Here is an 18,104-nt window from a genome sequence, read left to right on the forward strand (position 1 = left end):
TACAACTACAACTTGCTGCTACGTATGTGTTTCTACTGCAGCTGCTATATATTTACCTGCTCAAAACATTACAGTATATATATACAGCTTTTAAAAGATCAAAATCATCAACCATTTATTAATACTATTTTAGGGAGAAATCATGAACTAAAACACACACATCATATAAACATGATTTCAATTTAGGGTACCTTTTATTTCTGCTACAAACCTGTTGGACTTTTGCTGCTGTATTCTCACCACTACTTCACCACCTCCATAAACCATTGAGCTGTCTTGCTACCTTCTGTATTTCATTTTATTCCCTGAACAAATCATCAAACAGAAACCATTAAACAACTATTGGGACAGGTTGCCATCAACAAACCAACTTCTACACCTAATCGATTCTGTTCCTATGATATTTCGACCAGACCTACACAAATTCGAATATATCGAGCACATTCATTATTTTTCAATTACCATCAAGTACTCAAATCAAAATCTATCAAGAACACCATTTTTTTACCACTCACGATCAATACGTTAAAAAGTACAGAGTTATTATATATAAAGATAAAGAAATTTAAGGAATTTAAGGAATCAATTACCTATTTCACTAAATCAGGAATCGATCCCTTGCTCGATGATGATGGATGATGATGATTCGATGATGAAGACTGATGATGATGATGAATTGATTACGAGTATATCACTAGTTGATGTGAGTCGATTGATCGAGTAATGAATTGAGGGTTTAATGAATTGTGATATTTTTTTTCTTTTCATCGTGCTCTGCTTCTCGATCTGTTTGTGGATGCCAAGAACACCCCACCGATCCCCTTTCTTTTATATCAGGTATAAAAATCAGTATTTTTGTTATTATTCTTATCTTATTCTTATTATTATTATTATTAGTTATAGTTATTATTATTATTATTATTATGAAAATAATCAAAATTTATTATTATTATTATTAATATCATAATTTGTATCATTTTAAAATTTTTTTAGTGTTGTTATTACTATCATTATTAACTTTATCATTTTTATTATTAAAATAAGAATTATTATTATTCTTATCATTAAAAACTATCATTATTATTAATATTAGAATTAAATTTTTTTTCATTATCATTATTATTATTAACATTAGTATTATTATTATTATTATCATTAATATTATCAAAACTATTATTACTTTAGTATTATTTCAACAAACGAATAATATCTATATAAGAATATATTATAGGTAAACTAATAATACATACTAATATGTTTTAATATACTAACTAACTAGTATATTAGTATCCATATTGATATAACATAAATTACATATATATACATATCTATATCATATATATACATATATATTAAGACATTATAAGCAATATATATATATATATGTATATATATATATATATATATATATATATATATATATATATATATATATATATATATATATATATATATATATGTATATATATATATAAAGATATTAATCTTAACACATTATAAAATATAAATAAAATTAGTTGATTAAATATGATATGTGTTAATATATATATACTTGATATAGGTTCGTGAATCTAAGGCCAACCCTGCAATGTTCAATATAGTCATATGTATTTTTACTACAAAATACATTAGGTGAGTTTCATTAATCCCTTTTTAAATGCTTTCGCAATATATATTTTGGGACTGAGAATACATGCGCTGCTTTTATAACTGTTTTACGAAATAGACACAAGTACTTAAAACTACATTCTATGGCTGGATTATTAAACCGAATATGCCCCTTTTTATTAAGTCTGGTAATCTAAGAATTAGGGACCAGACACCCTAATTGACGCGAACTCTAAAGATAGATCTATGGGCCCAACAAGCCCCATCCAAAGTACCGGATGCTTTAGTACTTCGAAATTTATATCATGTCCGAAGGAGGATCCCGGAATGATGGGGATATTCTTATATGCATATTGTGAATGTCGGTTACCAGGTGATCAATCCATATGAATGATATTTTTGTCTCTATGCATGGGACGTATGTTTATGAGAAATGGAAATATGAAATCTTGTGGTCTATTAAAATTATAAAATGATTATTTATGTTAAACTAATGAACTCACCAACCTTTTGGTTGACACTTGAAAGCATGTTTATTCTCAGGTACGAAAGTAATCTTCCGCTGTACATTAGCTCATATTAGAGACATTACTTGGAGTCATTCATGGCATATTTCAAAAGACGTTGCATTCGAGTCGTTGAGTTCATCAAGATTATTATTAAGTAAATTATAGTTAGATGTATTATGAAATGGTATGCATGCCGTCAAATTTCGATGTAATGAAAGATTGTCTTTTCAAAAATGAATGCAATGTTTGTAAATGTATCATATAGAGGTCAAGTACCTCGCGATGTAATCAACTGTTGTGAATCGTTTATAATCGATATGGACTTCGTCCGGATGGATTAGGACGGGTCTTGACAGAAGCAATCAAACCTTAAGCACCTGAGAAAAACATGCTTAAAAATGTCAACACAAAGGTTGCTGAGCTATAGTTTAACGTAACAGTAATGTAAGGTAGGCCACGAGATTTCAGTGTTTCAAAACAGTATGAAAAGTATATATTCAACCGTGGGCACTTGGTAACTAACTTAAAGTAAATAACACCCCCTAAAAGTACACTTGGCGAGTGCGTAAGTTTACGAAGTATTAAACACCCGTTAAATGCTAGCGCGACTAGCCCGAGTGGGGATGTCAAACCCTATGGATCCATATCTAAGGTTCGCGTTCACCGGTTCAAAGACCAATGACTAAACGTTACCGAGCTAAGGGGAAAGTTTATACCGTTGTATAACCCACACATATATAAAGTTTAAGTACTCGTGCCTAGTATGTAAAACGTAAAATGCGCATGTATTCTCAGTTCTCAAAATAGTTAAAGTAAAAAGGGATGCTATAACTCACAGTGGAAAGTAGTAAAGTTGATTCGGGAAAGTAAGCAAGTACTTGGTCCGGAAGGTCCTCAACCTAAGTCAAAAGTTACTAAGTCAGTAAATCGTTCCCAAAGGTTTAAAAATATGTAAATTAGGTCTTAAGTATCATCATCATTCATCATTAATCAAAAAGTGTAAAGTAAGTTTCAATCAAGAATAGAGTTTGAAATAAAGGCTGACTTCGTTCAGTCGCCAAGACCTCTATACAAATTGAAATGAGGTGAGACCAGTGGCCTGGATCCGCATATGAGTCCCCTAGAGGCTGACCAATTTCCAGAACCAAACTCATCTTCGTTTGACCGTGGCGACGGTTTAAGTGCGAGTAGGTCAGAAATTTCAGCACAACGTTAAAAGGGTGTAGTGACTTTCGGATGGCCGTAAATCCTAAACCCTAACTCGGATTAAGACGAGTTCTAAATGGAAAATCATCTACTCGAACCGAACTAGCTGGAAATCAACTTTTTTAGTAGCCCAGGTTACTGATCTGACCCAGAAAACAGTAGGTAAGGTGCTCCGGTGGGTTCTTGGTGCTTGATGCTCATCACGGTTCTCATCGTTGATGCCTATAGCTTCAAGTGTTCAACTCGTTGATGTGTTTGCATCATCTTAATCAAGTTTTGACCATCATAACACTAGTGTAAGTCTAAGATATGTAGCACAACTCAATTAAGAGTTGTAAGTAGTTTGATGAACCAAAGTTACATCAAGATCTTAGATCCGACACATACATGAGTTCTAATAATATTATTAAGCTATAAACTTGAAAGTAAACTAAATAAACAAGATCTTAAGTTGTAAAACTTAGATCTTAGCTAGATCTTAAAGATCCTAGACTAGAAAGTCTAGATCTAGTGTTCTTAAGTTAGATCCTAAGTTATAGAACTTGGATCTTCACTTTAATGAAATCATAAGTTATGAAACTTAGATTTTCATCTTGTAAAATGTATATAAGCTTATAAGCTCTTATTTACAACAAAATTAGAAGACCATAAGTTATAGAAATTTAGATCCAACACAAGTGTATGAAGTTATAACTAGAAAGTTATACTTCTATGTTCTTGAACTTATAAAGTTAACTTTAGTTTCAAGAAATATTAGATCAAGTTTAACTAGTAATACTTGACCAAATTAACAACATCACAACTTTAAAGTACTTACAAAAGAAATAAATAAACTAAAGTTACAAGTATTATGTTCATGTTTGTTTTATACTTAAGAAGATTCAAGTCAAGCTTGGATCTTAAGAATTTAAGTCTACAATACATGAACACAAGTAAGCTCTCAAGGCTTATGAGTTTTAGATCTTTAAAATATTTAAGTGTAGAACCATAAGTTATAGAAACTTAGATCCTTGTTCTTGTTTTCTCATCAAACAAAGATGGAAGTAACAAGATTACATGAAGATAAAAGCTAGATAACTTGATCTTTGACAACAACAAACAACAACAAGTAACTAAACAAGTAAGAATGATGATGTTCAAGTGCTAAAATTCAGTTTTTAGGAAGAAAAAGAAAGAATAAATGAAGTTGTTACTTACAAAGTTTTGAGAGAAAAATGAGCGTAAAAGAAAGTGTGTAAGTATGTGTGTGTAAATGTGAGATAATACTTGCAAATAAGTAACCAAAAAAAAAAGTTTGAACTCCCTTCCCATCACCTAGGCTGACGGCTCAAGGGAGCCAAAAGAGCAAAGTCAAAACTCAACTTTCATGTGTGGGAGAATGGTGAAAGCTTAGAATGGTTTAAAGTTAGATGTATGGGAAAGAGTTCTAGCATGCTTGTAGTATTTTGTCTCCAACTTAAGTTAATTAATCCATGTTTAACCTTAATGTAACACTAGCATATAAGTGGGCTTACTAGTCCATTAAGAAAGTAGGGTGGGCTTCCAAGTCCAAATCCATTAACAAAAGTCCATGTGTAAGTATGTAACAAATAAATAAACAAAGCTCAAGTAATTAACTAGTTACATTAGTTAATTAAAATTAATTAATAATAATTAATTAATAATAATTAATTATGAAAGTGAATAATATCCGAAATATTATTCGTGAAAAGCACGTGTGTCACAAAGGCAAGTCGGGACATGTAAAGTCAATTACGATAACAAGTAAATGTATAAAAATACATTCATTAAAGCGCAAGTATTAAAAATAAATATTAATAATAATAAGTTGGAAAATCCAGGGTCGTTACACGTGTGATGTTATCTCTGATGAATATTCGGTCTATGGCAAACCGGAAAAGGAGAGTCAAAAATCGGATCAATTTATTCTTGACGACATTTCTCTTGATGATCTTGCGGGTTCTAGTGGAAGTTTAGTGAACAATGAATTGCCAATTAATGGTGATGGGTCGGATCTTGACAATGATGGGGATGTTTCGAATATCAGTGTTAATTCTGAACATAGTGCGAGTTCTAGTGATGAGGAGGCTACTAATGAAACCGGTCTAACCATGCCGGTTGTTCCTATACTTAGACGCTCAACTAGAGTGCCCAAACCTAATCTTAGGTATTCTCCATCAACAAACTACTTGCACTATACCGAGAATGGTGAACCCAAAAGTTACTTTGAAGCAAGAAAGTCCAAAGAATCCATACAGTGAGAGCTTTCTCTGAAAGAAGAGATTGGGTCACTTAAGAAGAACAAGACTTGGTCACTAGTGAAATTACCTCATGATAAAAAGGCGTTGTAAAAAAAATGGGTGTATAGAATAAAGAATGAGGTGGATGGCAAGAAGAGGTACAAAGCACGGTTAGTGGTTAAAGGGTTTCAACAAAGGAAAGGGGTTTACTACCAAGAGATATTTTCACCGGTGGTGAAGATGACTACTATTCATTTGGTGCTTTTGTTAGTCGCATTCGAGGACTTACATCTACAACAACTAGATGTGAATACCGCATTCTTACACGAGGATCTTGATGAAGAGATCTATATGAGGAAACCCGAGGGCTTTAAGGTAAAGGGTAAAGAGAAGTGGGTTTATATGCTAAAGAAAAGTTTGTATGGATTGAAGCAAGCACCTCGGCAATGGTACTTGAGATTTGATGAGTTTATGATGAAGGTTGGTTTTGTGAAATGTGAAGCGGACCATTGTTGTTACTTGAAGAAATTCAAGTATTCATACATAATCTTATTGTTATACGTTGATGACATGTTGATTGCGGGTTCCAACATGTCCGCGATCAATAAGTTGAAATATATGCTTTCAAAAGAGTTCGAGATGAAGGATCTTGATAGTGCTAAGCAAATACTTGGAATGAGTATTGTGCGTGATTGTGCTAAAGGTGTTCCATACTTGTCTCAATCCAAATATATTGAGAAAGTAGTAGAAAAGTTTAATGTTGATAAAGCGAAAGCTCGTTCAATGCCTATGGGTAGCTCGATGAAGTTATCGAAGAATCAACCACCTAAAATGGAAGAAGACAAAGCAGAGATGAAAATGGTTTCGTATAGATCGGCCGTGGGAAGTATTATGTATGCCATGGTTTGTACGAGACCGTATATAGCTCATTCATTGGGAGTTGTAAGCCGTTATATGTCTAATCCGGGAAAAGAGCATTGAGAGGCAGTCAAATGGTTGCTTCATTATTTAAAAGGTACTTCTAGTATAGGATTGTATTTTTCTAAAGGCAATGTTGTACTTAGAGGTTATGCGGATGCAAATTTGGGTGGATTTGGTGATTCAGGTAAGAGTACTACGGGATATGTGTTCATGGTTGGTAAGACGGTGGTTAGTTGGATGTCTAGACTACAAAGGAGTGTTGCTTTGTCGACCACCGAGGCCGAGTATATGGCTATTGCGGAAGCTTCTAAAGAGCTTGTTTGGTTGAAGAACTTCTTGTGTGAGTTGGGTAAAAGACAAGACAATTGCGTCTTATATTGTGACAACCAAAGTGCAATCAATCTCGCGAAGAATCTGGTTTTTCATAATCATACGAAACACATTGATTTGAGGTATCATTTTATTCGAGAACGTATTGAGAATGGTACTTTGATATTGGAGAAAGTCCTTGGTATGAAGAATCCCGCTGATATGTTTACTAAGGTGGTGTCAACGGACAAGTTGAGGTTTTGCATAGCCTCAACTGGTCTTCTCATGAACTAATGAGAAGGTGGTGACCGACTAGGGAGATAAAGAGATGATGATTCGATTCTAACGAGAAGTGTTGAAGACCTTGTATCGAAAGTCTGCTTATCCGGCGTATGTGATAAGAGTGTGTATGTCCCAAATGGAGTTTGGCGATAAAGGGTGCTTTGACGATCTTGGTTAGTTTGTTGATATGATGGGTTGACAATGTGAGTCATGGTTTTGACTATCTTCAAGTGGGAGATTGTTGGATGTGAAGGATATCAAAACAAGTCGAAGGTATCGGTTCAAGAGAAGAGGCGCGCTGAGGCCCTTGAATGGCGCGACGCAGCCTAACACATAAATAGAGCATCAGATTCGAGAAGCTTTTATCCTGGATTTTCTTTGAAGGCCCGGCGCGGCCCAATATAGCCGCGGCGCGGCTAGGCCTGACGGGCAGTTTCCTTATTTACATTTTTTCTTGTTCTCCAAGGTGTTTCCTTGTTGTTTTTGGCTTATATAAGCATCCTATTGTAACCCTTATGTATGTGCACGAATTATATCAATAAAATATCTCTAGTTGGTCCGTGGATTAAAGTAATCGACATTCGATTACATATAACCACGTTAAATCTCGCGTTCTTTAATTTTTCATTATTGTTCTTTCGCTTGTCGAAGTGGGTGATTAATCTCAGTGATTAATCTTATTGTTTGGGTCCTATAATCCTTACAGAGATTATGACTGCACAGCTTAGTGTCGCCAACGAAGGAGCTACCGAGGAGACTGCTGAAAAGACTCCTAAGATTGACATTGTCACCACTCCGCCTTCCGAAAAGAAAAAGAAAAACGACAAGCGTCCATCAAAGAAGTCCCCTAATCATGCTTCTTCCAAGCGTACCAAGAGTACACTTTCTCCTTGATTACTTTATACGCTACGCGTAGTATACTATTGCCCCAAATTTCTTACTTATTTGATCTTTTTGTAGTGGTCATTTCCGATGATGATGAATCTGAGGATGATAATCCTTCATCTACACTAAATGTTCTTGACCTCTCTTCTGATCCCAAATCTGTCAAAGGCTGAACTTACTTTGATAATCTCGCACAGCTCCTCTTATTGTGCTCCATTATTTCCCATTGGTGCCATGCGTACTTTCATTGAGAGCTCTCTATAAAATTACGATGACTTCCAAAAGTATTTGAAGACATTTAATTTCCCAAATCTTGCTGCTTCGTTCTCCGGTCCTTCTCTCAACAGAAGCCGTCAAGCAACTACGGCTTTCACTATTCTTTATACGCAATCAGTCTTGTATAATCTTCAAATACGAGAAGCACAAGAGTACAAGACATGTTCATGATAAGTGCACACGAGGACCAGAAAATAATGATTGTTGCTGAACGCACAGTGAAGGAGTTAGAGGCCGAGTTTGAGAAAGCTGTGCAGGCCGGTTACAAGGTTGAAGTCTCTCTGAAGATTGTGGAGGAACAAATCTTACAGATGAGCAAACGGTTGTGACTCTGGAGAGTCGATTTGAGAGCACAAATGCTTCTTTGAGTGAGGCCTCCAAGAATCTTGATGTTTCTAAGGCAAAATTTGACAAGTTGAAGAATGGTATTCCTACACTTGTTGCTAGGATTTTGGATTCCAATACTTTCAATGCTCCCTTCATGAATTACACTACTGCTCTTCATACCCATGATGCGTCTAGCGTTGTGGAGACGGTTGGGAACACATCTCGAATCTTCCAAATCCACTATCGTAGAAGGTGGCAGAGTTGATTGTGTCGGATGCCGCTGAGAAATTGAATGAGACTAAAGAAATTATTGTTAACTTGAAAATCTAGTTGATCATTAACATGTGCGAGAAGATAGATGCCATGGTGGATGAGATATCGGATGTTCATTTTTAAACAAATTTTACGTGTTTCTAAAACAATTCACTAGTTCTGTAATAACAAATGATTTTTTGTCTTGTGAATATATAAGGCAAATGGCCGAAAAGGTAACATAAGTTACCAAATTTGACAATCAAGGTAACCCTCAATTCGCACAAGCCCGAAAAGGATTCTAAATTTTATTTTTACGCAAGAAATGATTACGTGTTCAAAACTTATAAAATTGGGGTAATTTTTGTACATGTGGACATTTTGTATTTAAAAAAAAGCCACATCTATTTTCCATGTGTTTTTTTCTTTTTCCACCTGTTTTTAATTTGCCACATGTATGAGTATCATGTTCATCAATCAATGAAATTGAATCATGAAATCTGTTGAAAAGTATTTCAGAAGCAGTGATTAACAGGAATCTAAACGAATTCAGGTGCAAAACTTTATCAAATTGTAAGAATCATTGATGAACAGAGTGTTTTAAAGCTTCACGATCAAGATGAACTTGACAATTTGAAATTTCAATTTACTTATTTTTATAACTCGATCTCTACACAAAAGTTGTTGAAAATTCATCCATAAGTGATCTATGATCATAATCACAAATTGAAACAACACATAGCCTTTGAATTTGATCGATTTCAGTTTGTTTGACTTTCGAGTATAAAGCTTTCATTTCGAAATTCGAGATCAATACTACGAATTAGAATCTATAAATTTACAGATACATTCACTCAATGATTCCTAATAGCTCTGCGTTTTCATTTTAGATCTTGATTGAACAAGTGGCCTTGATTGGATCTTGGATCTTGGATTTTGGATCTTGGATTTTGGATCTTGTACATTCATAAAATAAAAAAAAAAATAAAAAAAAACAGGTGGAAAAAGAAAAGAAAAAAAAACACATGGAAAATACATGTGGCTTTTTTTTTTAAATACAAAATGTCCACCTGTACAAAAATTACCCCAATTTTAAAAGTTTTGAACACGTAATCCTTTTCTTGAGCAAAAATTAAATGTAACGACCCGACTTTTTCGACTTGTTTTTGTGCTTTGTGCTTTCACGAAACTGCGTATTTGTGCGTACTGAGCTATACTATACTCTGGGATCTTACTACATGTGGATTACTTTCGTTTATATATTTAAACGTGCCTTTAAGTATGTAGGGTACTTAACTTGGTCCCCGGAAGCTTTTATGACTGTTAGTGTCACTTGACGTTTAGAACGAACTGCGTACTGTGTACACGTTTAACTTTGGTCATAATCGGAATATTATGACTATGAAATACTAATTGTTATTTTATAATAACAATTACTTAGGTTTTTGGATGCTTAATTACGCTTAGTAATTTACTAGAGCACACTAGTTGGTCTTGTTGAACTTTCTACCTTGTTGGACCTTAGCCCACCCTACACTAGCTAGTAGACTATTTAATTAGCCCAATTATAATAAGTTAGTGACCCATAATAATGAAAGACAAATGCCCATTTATTAGAGGGAACACACTAGCATTTTTGTTAAGCATTATCTTTAATGTTGCATGGGATCCTAACATAAGCACCTACTTTAGACAACCATTAACCAAAAAGTAAAAGTTTGTCCCCCTTGTCCCCCCTCTAATCCCACAGCCACCATCACCCTCCCATACCCTCACCTCCTATAAATACCAAGCTTAACCCATTCATTTAACACTTGATTTCATTTACAAATTACACACACTTACTCTCTAATTCTCTCTCTAGTCTTTCTCACTCTAAAAAGTGTAAGTTTTAAATTTTCTTTCTCTTCTTCTTCCCTTCATCTACACGACATCATCATCATCATTTATTGGATCTAGCTTTTAGCTTTTGATCTTGTTATAACTTTTAGATTCAAACTTGGGTTTGAATCCTTCAAGAACATGAAAGATTCAAGCTTTCTAGCTTGGAATCTTCATTTACTTGTTAGATCTAGTTTGTAATTTCTTTATTTTATTATAAAGATCAAAACTTGTGTTTATGATCTTCATGTATCTTAAAGATCCAAGCTTTATGCTTCAAGATCTTCAAGAACACTAAAGATCCAAGCTTTTTAGCTTAGGGTTTCATTATTATGTTAAAGATCTTAGATTTTTAGCTTATGGTCTCATTACTTTCATTATTTTGTTAAAGATCTTAGCTATCTAGCTTATGGTCTCATTAATCTTGTAAAGATCCAAACTTTCTAGCTTAGGGTTTTCTTAATAATTGAGATCTAAGTTACTATTGTAGATCTCACTTACTTGAAACCTTTTTGTGTTTGTTGTGATGATAAAGATCAAGTCTTCATCATCACATATGATGGAGATGCATAAACTTGTGTAAAAAGGACAAAGGTTGAAGCTTTATTGGATCTATGCAATAAAGAGGCAATCTTGATGTTCAAAACTTGTAGAATGATAGATTTTACTCTTAGTTGTGTATTGATGGTTGAGCTTTGGTCAAAGTAATGCTAAAATATCAAAGAGTTGTACACTTGAAGCTTACAAGCATCAAGGATGAGAACCGTGATGAGCATCAAGCACTAAGAATCTCACTGGAGCATTTGTTTGCTATTTTTCGGGGTCTGATCAGACTCCTGGGCTACTGGAAAGTTAATTTTCAGTTAGTTCGGTTCAATTAGATGATTTTCCGTTTAGACCTCGTCTTAATCCGAGTTACGGTTTAGGATTTATGGCCTTCCGAAAATCATTACACCCTATTAATGTTGTGCTGAAATTTCTGACCTACTCGCACTTAAACCATCGCCACGGTTTAACGAAGACGAGTTAGGTTCTGAAAATTGGTCAACGGTTAGGGGACTCACATACGGATCCATAGCCACTGATTACGCATCTTTTTGATTTACGTAGAGGTCGTAGCAGCTGACCGAAGTCAGCCTATTGTTTTGATCTCTATTCTTCTCAAACTTACTTAGCTTTTATGATGATGAACGATGATGATGATGACACTTAAACTTATTTTATGCACTATTAAAACTTATGAGGATAACCTACTAACCTAGCAACCTTTGACTTAGGTTGACGACCTTTCGGACCGACTTACTACTTGCGTACTTTCATTATCGACTTTACCGCTCTTATCACTGTGAGTTATAGCATCCCTTTTTACTTTAACTATTTTGGGACTGAGAATACATGCACTTTTTACGTTTTACATACTAGGCGTGAGTATTTAACTTTATATATGTGTGGGTTATACAACGGCATAAACTTCCCCTTAGCTCGGTAACGTTTAGTCATTGGTCTTTGAACCTGTGACAACCCGGAAATTTCCAACCAAATTTAAACTTTAATCTTTATATGTTTCCGACACAATAAGCAATATTTGTTAAGTTAAATTTCAAGAATTTTAAACTATGTTCATACATTCATTCAACCTCGACCAAGTTCCAACGATTCATGAACCATTAATCGAATATGATTATATATGTATATGTATATATATATTATAACTTGAAACGTAAACAAAATATTAGATTAAATACTTTATATGATTGTATCTGTTTCAAAATGTTTATCAATGGAATTAGAAGATAAGATCAAATGATTGAATTATCATATATATTAAATTATGATTACAAGTCTCTGTTGAAAGGCCCACGTTGATTTGAGAAATCTTTCCATTTTAACAATATTCGGAAAATGGTAAAGTAATTTATAAATAAGAACAAATTGTCAATCATTGAGAACTAGACAAAGGATAGTGGAAGATTGAATCTCATAAAGACTCGATTGATCTATTTAGTTTCAAACGTACAAAAACGTTTTCAGTTTAAAAAGAACTTTATTATTAAAACGTATATAACTTTTATAAATATCTAGAACCACTTTTGACAACTCATTACTTAACTAGTATGATAAAGATAACGATATTTACATTTTATTTTATTAAATATATATAACGATTTAAATTAATATTATATATATTTATACGCGTATAATACGTACATAGTTTTATACTTTTACTATACTTAAACTTTATCTTTACTTTATTTTTACTTTACTTTAACTTTAATAATTCACTTTAATAATTCATACTTTAATAATTTATACTTTAATAATTCATACTTTAATAATTCACTTTAATAATTCATACTTTAATAATTCACTTTAATAATTCATACTTTAATAATTCACTTTAATAATTCAAAAATCTATTATAAATAGAATTCAATAGGTTTTATTATTTCATAGAAACTTGAAAATATTTTTCTCTAAACTCTCTCAATCGATTTACATATATATATTTACTCCGTATTATTTCAAGATATTATTAGTATACATAAAATATTACGACGGAGTGTTGTCCGAGTGATTTCGAAATTGTTTTTTCGAGTAGGATAGGATTAAGAAAATTATGGGTTATAGCTATGGAGGTGATTGAGTATGGTTCATGGGTATGCTCGTGAGGTCAATATAGTGTTTATCATTTCCGTTGCGTCTACGTACCTTTCCTGCAATATTGAATCTCAATATTGATACGTGAGTACTCATAATTTAACTTTTACATACTAATAGTGTATCCCTTACTAGTGCTCGAGTATTTAGGATTATGCATGCTTGTACTTTTGATATTGCCCTTAGACAGGTTAGGTTGAATCTTGAATTAGTTACACTTGCGGTTGAGATAAGGTATAAGATATGCATGTCCTTGGAAAGCTAGCGAAAAATTAAGAACTTTTCCTTTAGATATCGAATAGTTTCGATGAACGGATTAGAAGTTATAATCAATTGAATTTTTGATATTTTTATTAAAAATGATTATTATTATCGTCGTTTTTATCGTCATTCTAGTTTTATCTTATTATTATCATTATTATTATCTTTATCAATAAAAGGGATTTATCATTAAAAATTGTTTTTTTATTACTATCGTTATTATCGTTAAAGTTATAATTAGTATTATTATTATTATTATCCAATTATCATTATTATTATTATTATTATTATTATTATTATTATTATTATTATTATTATTATTATTATTATTATTATTATTAGTATTATTATTATTATTATTATCATTATTAATATATATATATATATATATATATATATCATTATTTAAAAATGGTTATTGTTATTGTTATTATTATTATTACTATATTATCATTAAGATAATTATTAGTATTATCGTTAATAATATTATAGTAACTATCATTATTAATATTAGTGTAATTAAAACAAATAATTGTAACACCTAAATATTTTGATTACTATTATTATCATTATTATGAACACGATATAAAAGACGATTAAAAGCTATTAAACGAAACGATTAGGAAATAATGAGTAAGAGTATCATGATGAAATTAAAATATTATAAGATATTAATTTAGATAAAATTATCGTTCTTATTATTTTTATCATTACTATTATTATTAAAAGTATCGTTAGTATTAAAACTATCATTTTAATAAAAATTATCATTTTAATAGAAATGTCATTGTTACTATAAAATATCATTATTATTATTATTTTAAATAGAATTATTATTTTAAAGATAATATTAAAAATTATCGTAAATATTAACGTTATCATAATTAGAATTATCGTTTTATCATAATGTCATCTTAGTAATTATAAATATTGATATTTTTATAATAATAATTATTATTACAAAATAATACAACTTTTACTTACTATCATTATAGATATTATTTTATCAAATAAATATGTGATACAAACATATTTTACTACGTGTAATAACTTACTTTAATAATACCTATCATATTATCTTTATGATATTAAATGAACCCTATAAATTTTATTACTTAATATATATAAAAGTATATTTTATTATATAAATTTAATATAAAATTTTATTTATTAATAAATAAATTATATTATTTACTCTAATAAATCTTTTAAAAATATTTAAAAATATAAAACGACGATATTTAAACTATATATTAATCATGTATAGATTTTTGGAAATAATTTGAGTCAAATTTACTTTTGTTGACTTTTGCATATTAGTCTCGAGCATTAGGATTGTGGTACACTATGACTTGACCTAATTTGTTAGACAAATATTGACCAACATATAAATATATATAATTAATTTAGGTTCGTGAATCCGAGGCCAACCTTGCACTTGTTCAATGACGTTATATGTATTTTTACTACGAAATACAGTATGGTGAGTTTCATTTGCCTTTTTACCCTTTATATTTTTGGGCTGAGAATACATGCGCAACTTTTATAAATGTTTTACGAAATAGACACAAGTACGTGAAACTACATTCTATGGTTGAATTATCGAAATCGAATATGCCCCTTTTTATTAAGTCTGGTAATCTAAGAATTAGGGAACAGACACCCTAATTGACGCGAATCCTAAAGATAGATCTATTGGGCCTAACAAACCCCATCCAAAGTACCGATGCTTTAGTACTTCGAAATTTATATTATGTCCGAAGGAGGATCCCGGAATGATATGGGATATTCTTATATGTATCTAGTTAATGTCGGTTACCAGGTGTTCACCATATGAATGATTATTTTTGTCTCTATGCATGGGACGTATATTTATGAGAACTGAAAATGAAATTCTTGTGGTCTATTAAAATGATGGAAATAAATGATTATGATAAACTAATGAACTCATCAACCTTTTGGTTGACACTTTAAAGCATGTTTATTCTCAGGTGTTAAAGAAATCTTCCGCTGTGCATTTGCTCATTTTAAAGATATTACTTGGAGTCTTTCATAGCATATTTCGAAGAACGTTGCATTCGAGTCATTGAGTTCATCAAAGATTATTATTAAATTAATTTATAGTTGGATAGTGGATATTATGAAATGGTATGCATGCCTGTCAATTTTCGATGTAAAGAAAGTTGGTCTTTTAAAAACGAATGCAATGTTTGTAAAATGTATCATATAGAGGTCAAATACCTCGCAATATAATCAACTATTGTAAATCGTTTATAATGTATATGAACGGGTCCTTTCAGTTGGTATCAGAGCGGTGGTCTTAGCGAACCAGGTCTGTATTAGTGTGTCTAACTGATAAGTCGATAGGATGCATTAGTGAGTCTGGACTTCGACCGTATCTGCATGTCAAAAGTTTTGCTTATCATTTTGTGTCGAAAATTAACTACTTATCATCCTCAGGAAATTACCTGCTTATCATTTTTAGTCTAAGACACGTCTTGCTGTATTGATTGCATGAATAGTGTATAGATAAAAATTCATATCTTAGCATATCTGCTAAATCATATCTTATCGTATCTATTACTTTAAACTTTGCCTGACATATCCCGCAAAGTCCTCCGTAATCTACGAAATCTTTTGATCTATATATATATATATATATATATATATATATATATATATATATATATATATATATATATATATATATATATATATATATATATTCTATGTAATTAGAATACCATCCGTTAGCCAAAATCATTTCATATCGAAAAAAAAAAATCCTTTATCCAATCGTACGAAATGGAATTTGTCATCAGTTCAAGTCACTCAGATTCCGAAATGGAATCCCATTCAAGCTCCGAAAGCAGTGTGACCGGAATAGATCACCCAATCAGTCATCACCTATTCTGGATGAATTGGGGATGGGTTCGTAGCCTCCTCAATCATTGGAGACAAGAAGAAGGTGATCCCTTCCATCCACCACATTGCCCTCTTGATGAAGAACCTGAAGCACTTACCGGCGAACCTGTCCGAAACACCATTTTCTCGCTCATTTTCGGAGTATCTCGTCACGATTATATATTACATCAAATTTTAGATTTTATTTATCCGCTCGTCAGAACCGACAATCACCCCGGTGTAATAGAAGAAGTCAACGAGCTTCGCGCTCGGGTAGTGGCTTTGGAGAATATGGTGCAGAGATTACAAACACCAGCAGCAGCATCAGCAGCATAACCAGTACCACCATCATCAACGCCAACAGTACCATTACCACCTCCAACCACAACCGCGTCGTAAACCTCAACTTCACAATCTGTCCCACGAGCATCAACGTCATACGCACCATAGATACCAAGGAGTACCAACAACAATAACTGACGAAGTATTAATTCATAACTTCATTGGAGAAACATTCCGCGGCGATTATGTAATCTCTAAAGTCTTAGAGATTATCTAATCTAGCCCTAACCATAAATCAGTTAAGCGAACCAAAATGATGGAAGGAAGAGTAGAAACCCTGACAAAAATGGTGTGTGATTAACAAGCTAAACTTTCTTTACCAACAACATCAATAGTACCATCAGCGTTACCAGCATCGTCAGTACAGTCAACATCCGAATCAACAACACCGATAACATCACAAACTCCGTCAGTTCAAGAATCACTGTGGACATCATTACGAATCAATAACGTTTATATTGTATCAACGAGTTATGAAGAATTAACTCATTTCCTCTGAAGAAATTATATGTATATTATATATATATATATATATATATATATATATATATATATATATATATATATATATATATATATATATATATATATATATATATATATATATTGAAATAAATCTTTCAGTGCTAAGCTATTGTGTGTGAATCTTAACTACTCGGTTAATTCATATTACAAATATGCAATAATGTACGTCCTTCGGCCGCAACTTAACCAGCGTTAACTACAATCTCTGTCGCAATTCAACAAATTCCAATTCATAATAAATCAAGTATATATTTGATTTTACACTTTCATCATCAATGTACCCGAAACTTTTCAGATAACATCATTCGTACTTTGCGAAATTCACAAGAATTCCACGAACCGAACACCATACATCAACAAATAACGAAGTATTGATTCATAATTTCAATGTCATTAAAGAAATACTGCGTAAAAGTTATGTACTTTTTAAAGCCTTTAGGGATTATTCAATTCTAGTTTCAACCGTAAATCAAATGAGTTTAATTTAACATTAACTCATTAAATCTATGTTACATCTGAAGAAAATATACATATATATTTTCATAAAGACTGTAATAAAATTCTTTTATAAAAAATATTAATTGTGAAATTTTTTTTTAACGGGTAGGTAATACCCGAGAGATATATAAATTCACAATTAATATGTTACATTCTTCGAATCTGATTCAGCAAATCATCCATTATACTCCCTACTTTCACAACAATATACATTCTTTTA

This window comes from Rutidosis leptorrhynchoides, chromosome 6, assembly GCF_046630445.1.
Source record: "Rutidosis leptorrhynchoides isolate AG116_Rl617_1_P2 chromosome 6, CSIRO_AGI_Rlap_v1, whole genome shotgun sequence".
NCBI lineage: Eukaryota > Viridiplantae > Streptophyta > Magnoliopsida > Asterales > Asteraceae > Rutidosis > Rutidosis leptorrhynchoides.